Consider the following 10,105-nt stretch of genomic DNA (forward strand, 5'->3'; position numbering starts at 1 on the left):
TAGAAATGATGTAGAATTTCTGGAAAGCATATAGGGTTGTTTGAAAGGTGTTTTTCAATAAAACCCTGGATTAAGCTACTTGAACATTGAGCATCAAGATCTATAAGGATAGATAAAAAACGCTTAATAGTACTTTCAAATGAATACATACCATGACAAGATTTTGAAGGAGTTCAAAATAGATCGGCAAAGAAGGAGTTCTTTGCTGTGTCATAAGGTGTGAGTATTAAGTAAGACTCAAGACCTGACCACGACAGAAGAGAGATAAAGGACGAAGGTCGTCCCCTATGCTTTAGACGTAGGCTCTACAGTATGCTATGTTGTGTACCGCACCCGAAGTGTGCCTTTCCATGAGTCAGTCAAGGGGTACAAGAGTGATCCAGGAATGGATCACAGGACAACGGTCAAACTTATCCTTAGTAACTAGTGGACTAAGGAATTTTCTCGATTATGGAGGTGGTAAAAGTGTTCGTCGTAAAGGGTTACGCCAATGCAAACTTTGACACTAATCCGGATTATTCTGAGTAGTAAACCGGATTCGTATAGTAGAACAGTTATTTGGAATAGCTCCAAATAGAGCGTGGTAGATGCATCTAGGAGATGACATAGAGATTTGCAAAGCACACACGGATCTGAAAGGTTCAGATCCATTGACTAATAACCTCTCTCACAAGCGAGATATGATCAAACCCCATGGGTGTTGCATTCATTACAATCACATAGTGATGTGAACTAGATTATTGACTCTAGTGCAAGTGGGAGATTGTTGGAAATATGCCCTAGAGGCAATAATAAAGTGGTTATTATTGTATTTCCTTGCTCATGATAATTGTCTATTATTCATGCTATAATTGTATTGACCGGAAACCGCAATACATGTGTGAATACATAGACCACAACATGTCCCTAGTGAGCCTCTAGTTGACTAGCTGGTTGATCAACAGATGGTCATGGTTTCCTGATCATGGACATTGGATGTCATTGATAACGGGATCACATCATTAGGAGAATGATGTGATGGACAAGACCTAATCCTAAGCATAGCACAAGATCGTGTAGTTCGTTTGCTAAGAGCTTTTATAATGTCAAGTATCATTTCCTTAGACCATGAGATTGTGCAACTCTCGGATACCGTAGGAACGCTTTGGGTGTACCAAACATCACAACGTAACTGGGTGGCTATAAAGGTGCACTACAGGTATCTCCGAAAGTGTCTGTTGGGTTGGCACGAATCGAGACTCGATTTGTCACTCCGATGACGGAGAGGTATCTCTGGGCCCACTCGGTAACGCATCATCATAATGAGCTCAATGTGACTAAGTAGTTAGTCATGGGATCATGCATTACGGAATGAGTAAAGTGACTTGCCGATAACGAGATTGAACAAGGTATTGGGATACCGACGATCGAATCTCGGGCAAGTAACGTACCGATTGACAAAGGGAATTGTATACGGGATTGCTTGAATCCTTGACATCGTGGTTCATTCGATGAGATCATCGTGGAACATGTGGGATCCAACATGGGTGTCCAGATCCCGCTGTTGGTTATTGGCCAGAGAGCTATCTCGGTCATGTCTGCATGATTCCCGAACCCGTAGGGTCTACACACTTAAGGTTCGGTGACGCTAGAGTTGTTATGGGAATTAGTGTGCAGTTACCTAATGTTGTTCAGAGTCCCGGATGATATCCCGGACGTCACGAGGAGTTCCGGAATGGTCCGGAGGTAAAGATTTATATATGGGAAGTCCTATTTTGGCCACCGAAAAATGTTCGGGATTTTTTGGTATTGTACCGGGAAGGTTCTAGAAGGTTCTGGAGTGGGGCCCACCTGCATGGAGGGACCCACATGAACGTGGGTAGTGGGGGCAAGGCCCCACACCCCTGGTCAAGGCGCACCAAGATCCCCCCTTAGAAGGAATAAGATCATATCCCGAAGGGATAAGATCAAGATGCCTAAAAGGGGGGGATAACAATCGATGGGGAAGGAAATGATGAGATTTCTTTCCTCCCACCTTTGCCAACGCCCCTATGGACTTGGAGGGCAAGAAACCAGCCCCTCCACCCCTATATATAATGGGGAGGCGCATGGGAGCTTCAACCTTGCCCCTGGTGCAGCCCTTCCCCTCACCAACTCCACCTCCTCCTCGGTAGTGCTTGGCGAAGCCCTGCCGGAGAACTGCAAGCTCCACCACCACGCCGTCGTGCTACCGGAGCTCTCCCTCAACTTCTCCTCTCCCCTTGCTGGATCAAGAAGGAGGAGACGTCCCCGGGCTGTACGTGTGTTGAACACGGAGGCGCCGTCCATTCGGCGTTAGATCGGATCTTCCGCGATTTGAATCGCCACGAGTACAACTCCCTCATCCACGTTCTTGTAACGCTTCCGCATCGCGATCTTCAAGGGTATGAAGATGCACTCATCCTATCCCTATCTTGTTGCTAGAATCTCCATAGATTGATCTTGGTGATGCGTAGAAAATTTTGAATTTCTGCTACGTTCCCCAACAAGAATAACACCTTAAGACACAAATCAACCAAAACCCTAATGTCACCTAGATACTCCATTGTCACCTCAAGTATCCATGGGCATGATTATACGATATGCATCACACAATCTCAGATTCATCTATTCAACCAACACAAAGTACATCAAAGAGTGCCCCAAAGTTTCTACGGAGAGTCAAGAACGTGTGCCAACCCCTATGCATAGGTTCATGGGCGGAACCCGCAAGTTGGTCACCAAAACATACATCAAGAGGCACATGATATCCCATTGTCACCACAGATAAGCACGGCAAGACATACATCAAGTGTTCTCATAAAAGACTCAATCTGATAAGATAACTTCAAAGGGAAAACTCAATTCATCACAAGAGAGTAGAGGGGGAGAAACATCATAAGATCCAACTATAATAGCAAAGCTCGAGATACATCAAGATCGTGCCATAGAGGGAACACGAGAGAGAGAGATCAAACACATAGCTATTGGTACATACCCTCAGCCCTGAGGGTGAACTACTCCCTCCTCGTCATGGAGAGCACCGGGATGATGAACATGGCCACCGGTGATGGGTTCCCCCTTCCGGCAGGGTGCCGGAACGGGCTCCTGAGAGGTTTTTGGTGGCTACAGAGGCTTGCGGCGGCGGAACTCCCGATCTATCTTGATTTTCGATGTTTTTAGGGTACGTAGGCTTATATAGGCGAAAGAAGTCGGTCGGGGGGGGGGGTGCTCGAGGGGTCCACGAGATAGGGGCCGCGCCCTGTAGGGGGGGCTATCTCCTGGGCTCCTCGAGGATCTTCTGACTTGATCTCCAAGCCTCCAGGATGATATTTTTCCAAAAAATCATGATGCCGAAGGTTTCATTCCGTTTGGACTCCATTTGATATTCCTTTTCTTCGAAATACCAAAACAGGCAATAAAATAGCAATATGGGTTGGGCCTCCGGTTAATAGGTTAGTCCCAAAAGTAATATAAAAGTGTATAATAAAGCCCATAATCATTCAAAACAGATAATAATATAGCATGAATGCTTCATAAATTATAGATACGTTGGAGACGTATCAGCATCCCCAAGCTTAATTCCTACTCGTCCTCGAGTAGGTAAATGATAAAGAAATAATTTATAAAGTGTGAATGCTAGAAGGTGCACAAATTTGATCAACGATAATTTCAATCACCTTTACTAGCATCATTATATGTCATAACAATAGTCAATCTCATAAAACTTTTCATGATCAAGTAACAAGCTATTCACATGTCAGAGCATAGACCATAAACTTTCTTGAAAACTAGCAAACTTCATTCTTAGTCATCAAACAATTGCAATTCATCCTATTTTCAGGAAGGGTCTATGTCAGAGCTTTGATTTAGCAAACTTCACATACTCAACCATCATATAGTCTTCTACAATTGCTAACACTCATGCAATACTTGTGGTTATGAAGTTTTAATCAGACATAGAGAAAGATTGGGGCTTATAATGTTGCCTCCAAACGTATTCACCTTTGGGTGAAGTCAACAATAATAGTTCATGCTAACGTACATCCAATTGGATATATATCAGGATCACCCCCACCACGAAGTGCTTGCCAAAGGATAAAATGAAAAAGGGAAAGGTGAAGATCACCTTGACTCTTGCATAAAGTAAAAGACATAAAGTAAAAGATAGGCCCTTCGCAGAGGGAAGCAGAGGTTGTCATGCGCTTTTAGGGTTGGATACACAAAATCTTAATGTGAAAGAATGTCACTTTATATTGCCCCTTGTATATGGACCTTTATTATGCAGTCCGTTGCTTTTATTGCTTCCATAACAAGTTCGTACAAAGCTTATTTTCTCCACACTAATAAATCATGCATATTTAGAGAGCAATTTTTATTGCTTGCACCGATGAAAACTTACTTGAAGGATCTTACTCAATCCATAGGAGATATGGTGGACTCTCATGGCAAAAACTGGGTTTAAGGATATTTGGAAGCACAAGTAGTATCTCTACTTGGTGCTAGGAATTTTGGCTAGCATGAGGGGAAAGGCAAGCTCAACATGTTTGAATGATCCATGACAATATACTTTAACTGAGATGCGAGAAAACATAACCCATTACGTTGTCATCCTTGTCCAACATCAACTCTTTGGCATGTCATACTTAATGAGTGCTCACAATTATAAAAGATGTCTATGATAATATATTTATATGTGAAATCTCTCTTCCTTCAATATTCTTTCATGAATTGTTCAAATGACTAATACAATGCTTGCTAACCGTCAATAAGTTTACAACCTCTACTTAGATGTGAAGTCATTACCCCCCCCCCCCATGGGATAAGAAAATGAGGCATATATAATTTCAGATTTATGACATTCAACTCATTCAACCATTTACTCATATGATATAAGTGAAGCACACGAGTAAATGACAAACTACTCCAACAAGATATAAGTGAAGATCAATGAGTAGCTAAATAATTATGCAACTATGCGAAGACTCTCTCTCATTTAAGAATTTCAGATCTTGGTATTGTATTCAAGCAGTAAGCAAAACAAAATAAAATGACATTGCAAGGATAGCACAACTCATGTGAAGAAGCAAAAACTTAGGCTCAACCGATACTAACCGATAGTTGTTGAAGAGGAAAGGTGGGATGCCTAACGGGGCATCCCCAAGCTTAGATGCTTGAGACTTCTTGAAATATTATCTTGGGGTGCCTTGGGCATCACCAAGCTTGAACTTTTGTGTCTCCTTAATTCCTCTCATGTCATGGTTTCTCTTTTTATCAAAAGCTTCATTCACAACAAACTCAACAAGAAATCGTGAGATAGGTTAGTATAAAATAATGCAAAACCTTATCATTTTCTACTGTAACAAATTACTAACATTATTATTCAACATTGAATACTAAATGTCTCTGCATATTTAATACTCCTATCCTCAAATAGAATCATTAAACAAGCAAACATATGCAAACAATAAAACCATAACAACAATCTGCCAAAACAGTACAGTCTGTAAAGAATGCAAGAGTAACAATACTTCCCTGACTCAAAAAATTATGAACTAAAATTCCCACTGTAATAAATTTATCAGAGCTTAATATGCAAAACGATTCAACATTATACCATTCTCTGACTTTTCTAGGGAATTTTTTCAACAGCGGTAAACTTTCTTTTTTCAAACAGAAACATGTACACATGCAAAATAAGCATGGTAAAGGCTATCCTTGACATTTTTATTGAAAATAAAGACGCAAAACATTATTCTAAATAACAGCAAGCAAATACTAACAAAATAAAATGACGCTCCAAGCAAAACACATATCATGTGGTGAATAAAAATATAGCTCCAAGTAAAGTTACCGATGAACGAAGACGAAAGAGAGGATGCCTTCCGGGGCATCCCCAAGCTTAGTTGCTTGGTTGTCCTTGAATATTACCTTGGGGTGCCTTGGGCATCCCCAAGCTTAGGCTCCTGCCACTCCTTATTCCATAATCCATCGAATCTTTACCCAAAACTTGAATACTTCAACCACACAAAACTCGTAAGCTCCGTTAGTATAAGAAAAATAAATCACCACTTTAAGGTACTGTAATGAACTCATTCTTTATTCATATTGGTGTTAAACCTACTGTATTCCAACTTCTCAATGGTTCATACCCTTACATACTAGCCATAGATTCATCAAAATAAGCAAACAACACAATGAAAACAGAATCTGTCAAAAACAGAACAGTCTGTAGTAATCTGCATCAAACATATACTTCTGGAACCCCACAAATTATGAAATAAATTGCTGGACCTTAGTAATTTGTCTATTAATCATCTGCAAAAATAATCAACCTAAAAGCACTCTCCAGTAAAAAATGGCAGCTAATCTCGTGAACGCTAAAGTTTCTGTTTTTCACAGCAAGATCATAAAGACTTCACCCAAGTCTTCCCAAAGGTTCTACTTGGCACTTTATTGAAACAAAAAGCTATAAAAAATGATTACTACAGTAGCATAATCATGTGGACACACAAAAACAGTAAGAGTAAATATTGGGTTGTCTCCCAACAAGCACTTTTCTTTAATGCCTTTTTAGCTAGGCATGATGATGACTATGATACTCACATAAAAGATAAGAATTGGAACATAAAGGGAGCATCATGAAGCATATGACTAGCACATTTAAGTCTAACACACTTCCTATGCATAGGGATTTTGTGAGCAAACAACTTATGGGAACAATAATCAACTAGCATAGGAAGGTAAAACAAGCACAACTTCAAGATTTTAAGCACATAGAGAGGAAACTTGGTATTATTGCAATTCCTACAAGCATATGTTCCTCTCTCAAAATAATTTTCAGTAGCATCATGAATGAATTCAACAATATAACCAGCACCTAAAGCATTATTTTCATGACCTACAAGCATAGAAAATTTACTACTCTCCATATAAGCAAAATTCTTCTCATTCGGAATAGTGAGAGTATAATAAGAGACTTGAACACTAAAAATTGTTTCCACATTAAAACAGTAATGTTCAGAAAAAGGGTAATCATAATCATGATAAGTTTTATAAATATAATCATCACTACTTTTTATAGCATAAGTTTCATCACAATAATCATCATAAGTAGCAACTTCGTTCTCATCATAATCGATTGAAACCTCTCCCAAGATAGTGGAATCACTAAATAAAGTTGACACTCTTCCAAATCCACTTTCATATTCATCACAATAAGATTCAATATCCTCCAAAATAGTGGGATCACTACTTCCTAAAGTTGACACTCTTCCAAACCCATTTTCATCAATATAATCATCATAAAGAGGCAGGCTATCATCATAACAACTTTGCATATCAAAACTTGGGAGACAAAAAATATCATCTTCATCAAACATAGCATCCCCAAGCTTGTGGCTTTGCATATCATTAGCATCATGGATATTCAAGGAATTCATACTAACAACATTGCAATCATGCTCATCATTCAAAGATTTAGTGCAAAACATTTTATAGATTTCTTCTTCTAGCACTTGAGCACAATTTTCCTTACCATCATTCTCACGAAAGATATTAAAACGATGAAGCATATGAGACAAACTTAACTCCATTTTTTTGTAGTCTTCTTTTATAAACTAGACTAGTGATAAAACAAGAAACAAAAAGATTCGATTGCAAGATCTAAAGATATACCTTCAAGCACTCACCTCACCAGAAAAGAGCTCAGTGGACGGGGTGTGAGTACCGTTTACCTAGCTTCCCCGGCAACGGCGCCAGAAAAGAGCTTGATGTCTACTACACAACCTTCTTCTTGTAGACGTTGTTGGGCCTGCAAGTGCACAGGTTTGTAGGATAGTAGCAAATTTCCCTCAAGTGGATGACCTAAGGTTTATCAATCCGTAGGAGGCGTAGGATGAAGATGGTCTCTCTCAAACAACCCTACAACCAAATAACAAAGAGTCTCTTGTGTCCCCAACACACCCAATACAATGGTAAATTGTATAGGTGCACTAGTTCGGCGAAGAGATGGTGATACAAGCGCAAAATAGATAGTAGATAAAGGTATTTGTAATCTGAAACTATAAAAACAGCAAGGTAGCGAGCGATAAAAGTGAGCGTAAACGGTATTGCAATGATAGGAAAGAAGGCTTAGGATTCATACTTTCACTAGTGCAAGTTCTCTCAACAATAATAACATAGATAGATCATATAACAATCCCTCAACATGCAACAAAGAGTCACTCCAAAGACACTAATAGCGGAGAACAAACGAAGAGATTATGGTAGGGTACGAAACCACCTCAAAGTTATTCTTTCGGATCAATCTATTCAAGAGTTCATACTAGAATAACACCTTAAGACACAAATCAACCAAAACCCTAATGTCACCTAGATACTCCATTGTCACCTCAAGTATCTGTGGGCATGATTATACGATATGCATCACACAATCTCAGATTCATCTATTCAACCAACACAAAGTACTTCAAAGAGTGCCCCAAAGTTTCTACTGGAGAGTCAAGCACGTGTGTCAACCCCTATGCATAGGTTCATGGGCGGAACCCGCAAGTTGGTCACCAAAACATACAACTAGAGGCACATGATATCCCATTGTCACCACAGATAAGCATGGCAAGACATACATCAAGTGTTCTCATAAAAGACTCAGTCCGGTAAGATAACTTCAAAAGGAAAACTCAATTCATCACAAGATAGTAGAGGGGGAGAAACATCATCAGATCCAACTATAATAGCAAAGCTCGGGATACATCAAGATCGTGCCATAGAGGGAACACGAGAGAGAACACGAGAGAGAGAGAGAGAGAGAGAGAGATCAAACACATAGCTATTGGTACATACCCTCAGCCCCGAGGGTAAACTACTCCCTCCTCGTCATGGAAAGCGCCGGGATGATGAAGATGGCCACCGGTGATGGGTTCCCCCCTCCGGCAGGGTGCCAGAACGGGCTCCCAAGAGGTTTTTGGTGGCTACAGAGGCTTGCGGCGGTGGAACTCGCGATCTATCTTAATTTTCGATGTTTTCGGGTACGTAGGCTTATATAGGAGAAAGAAGTCGGTCGGGGGGGGGTGCTCAAGGGGTCCACAAGATAGGGGGCGGCGCCCTGTAGGGGGGGGCCTATCTCCTGGGCTCCTCGAGGATCTTCTGACTTGATCTCCAAGCCTCCAGGATGATATTCTTCCAAAAAATCACGATGCCGAAGGTTTCATTCCGTTTGGACTCCGTTTGATATTCCTTTTCTTCGAAATACTGAAACATGCAATAAAACAACAATATGGGCTGGGCCTCCGGTTAATAGGTTAGTCCCAAAAGTAATATAAAAGTGTATAATAAAGCCCATAATCATTCAAAACAGATAGTAATATAGCATGAATGCTTCATAAATTATAGATACGTTGGAGACGTATTAGCATCACCAAGCTTAATTCCTACTCGTCCTCGAGTAGGTAAATGATAAAGAAAGAATTTATGAAGTGTGAATGCTAGAAGGTGCACAAGTTTGATCAACGATAATTTCAATCACCTTTACTAGCATCATGATATGTCATAACAATAGTTCATCTCATAAAACCTTTCATGATCAAGTAACAAGCTATTCACATGTCAGAGCATAGACCATAAACTTTCTTGAAAACTAGCAAACTTCATTCTTAGTCATCAAACAATTGGAATTCATCCTATTTTTAGGAAGGGTCTATGTCAGAGCTTTGATTTAGCAAACTTCACATACTCAACCATCATATAGTCTTCTACAATTACTAACACTCATGCAATACTTGTGGTTATGAAGTTTTAATCAGACGAAGATGGGAGAGCTTGAGAGTTTTGAGACACTAGTTGGAGTTGACTATCACACCTTCATCGTGACATGGATAAATAACCGCAAATTTCAGTTCAACGTCAATTATCAAGCTGAAAACTCTGAGAATACTCTAGACTGCAGTTGTGGACGAATGCTTCGGAAAGGGTTGCCTTGCAAACACATTATGTGTGTGTTGATTCATCTGAAAATATCTGAAATACCTAAGTGTTGCATCCTTAAGAGGATGTCGAAAGTTGCGAGAGGTGGGCTGCCTGCACTGCAGAAGAGTGACATGTTTGGCTA

This window comes from Triticum dicoccoides, chromosome 6B (genome assembly GCF_002162155.2).
Source record: "Triticum dicoccoides isolate Atlit2015 ecotype Zavitan chromosome 6B, WEW_v2.0, whole genome shotgun sequence".
Lineage (NCBI taxonomy): Eukaryota > Viridiplantae > Streptophyta > Magnoliopsida > Poales > Poaceae > Triticum > Triticum dicoccoides.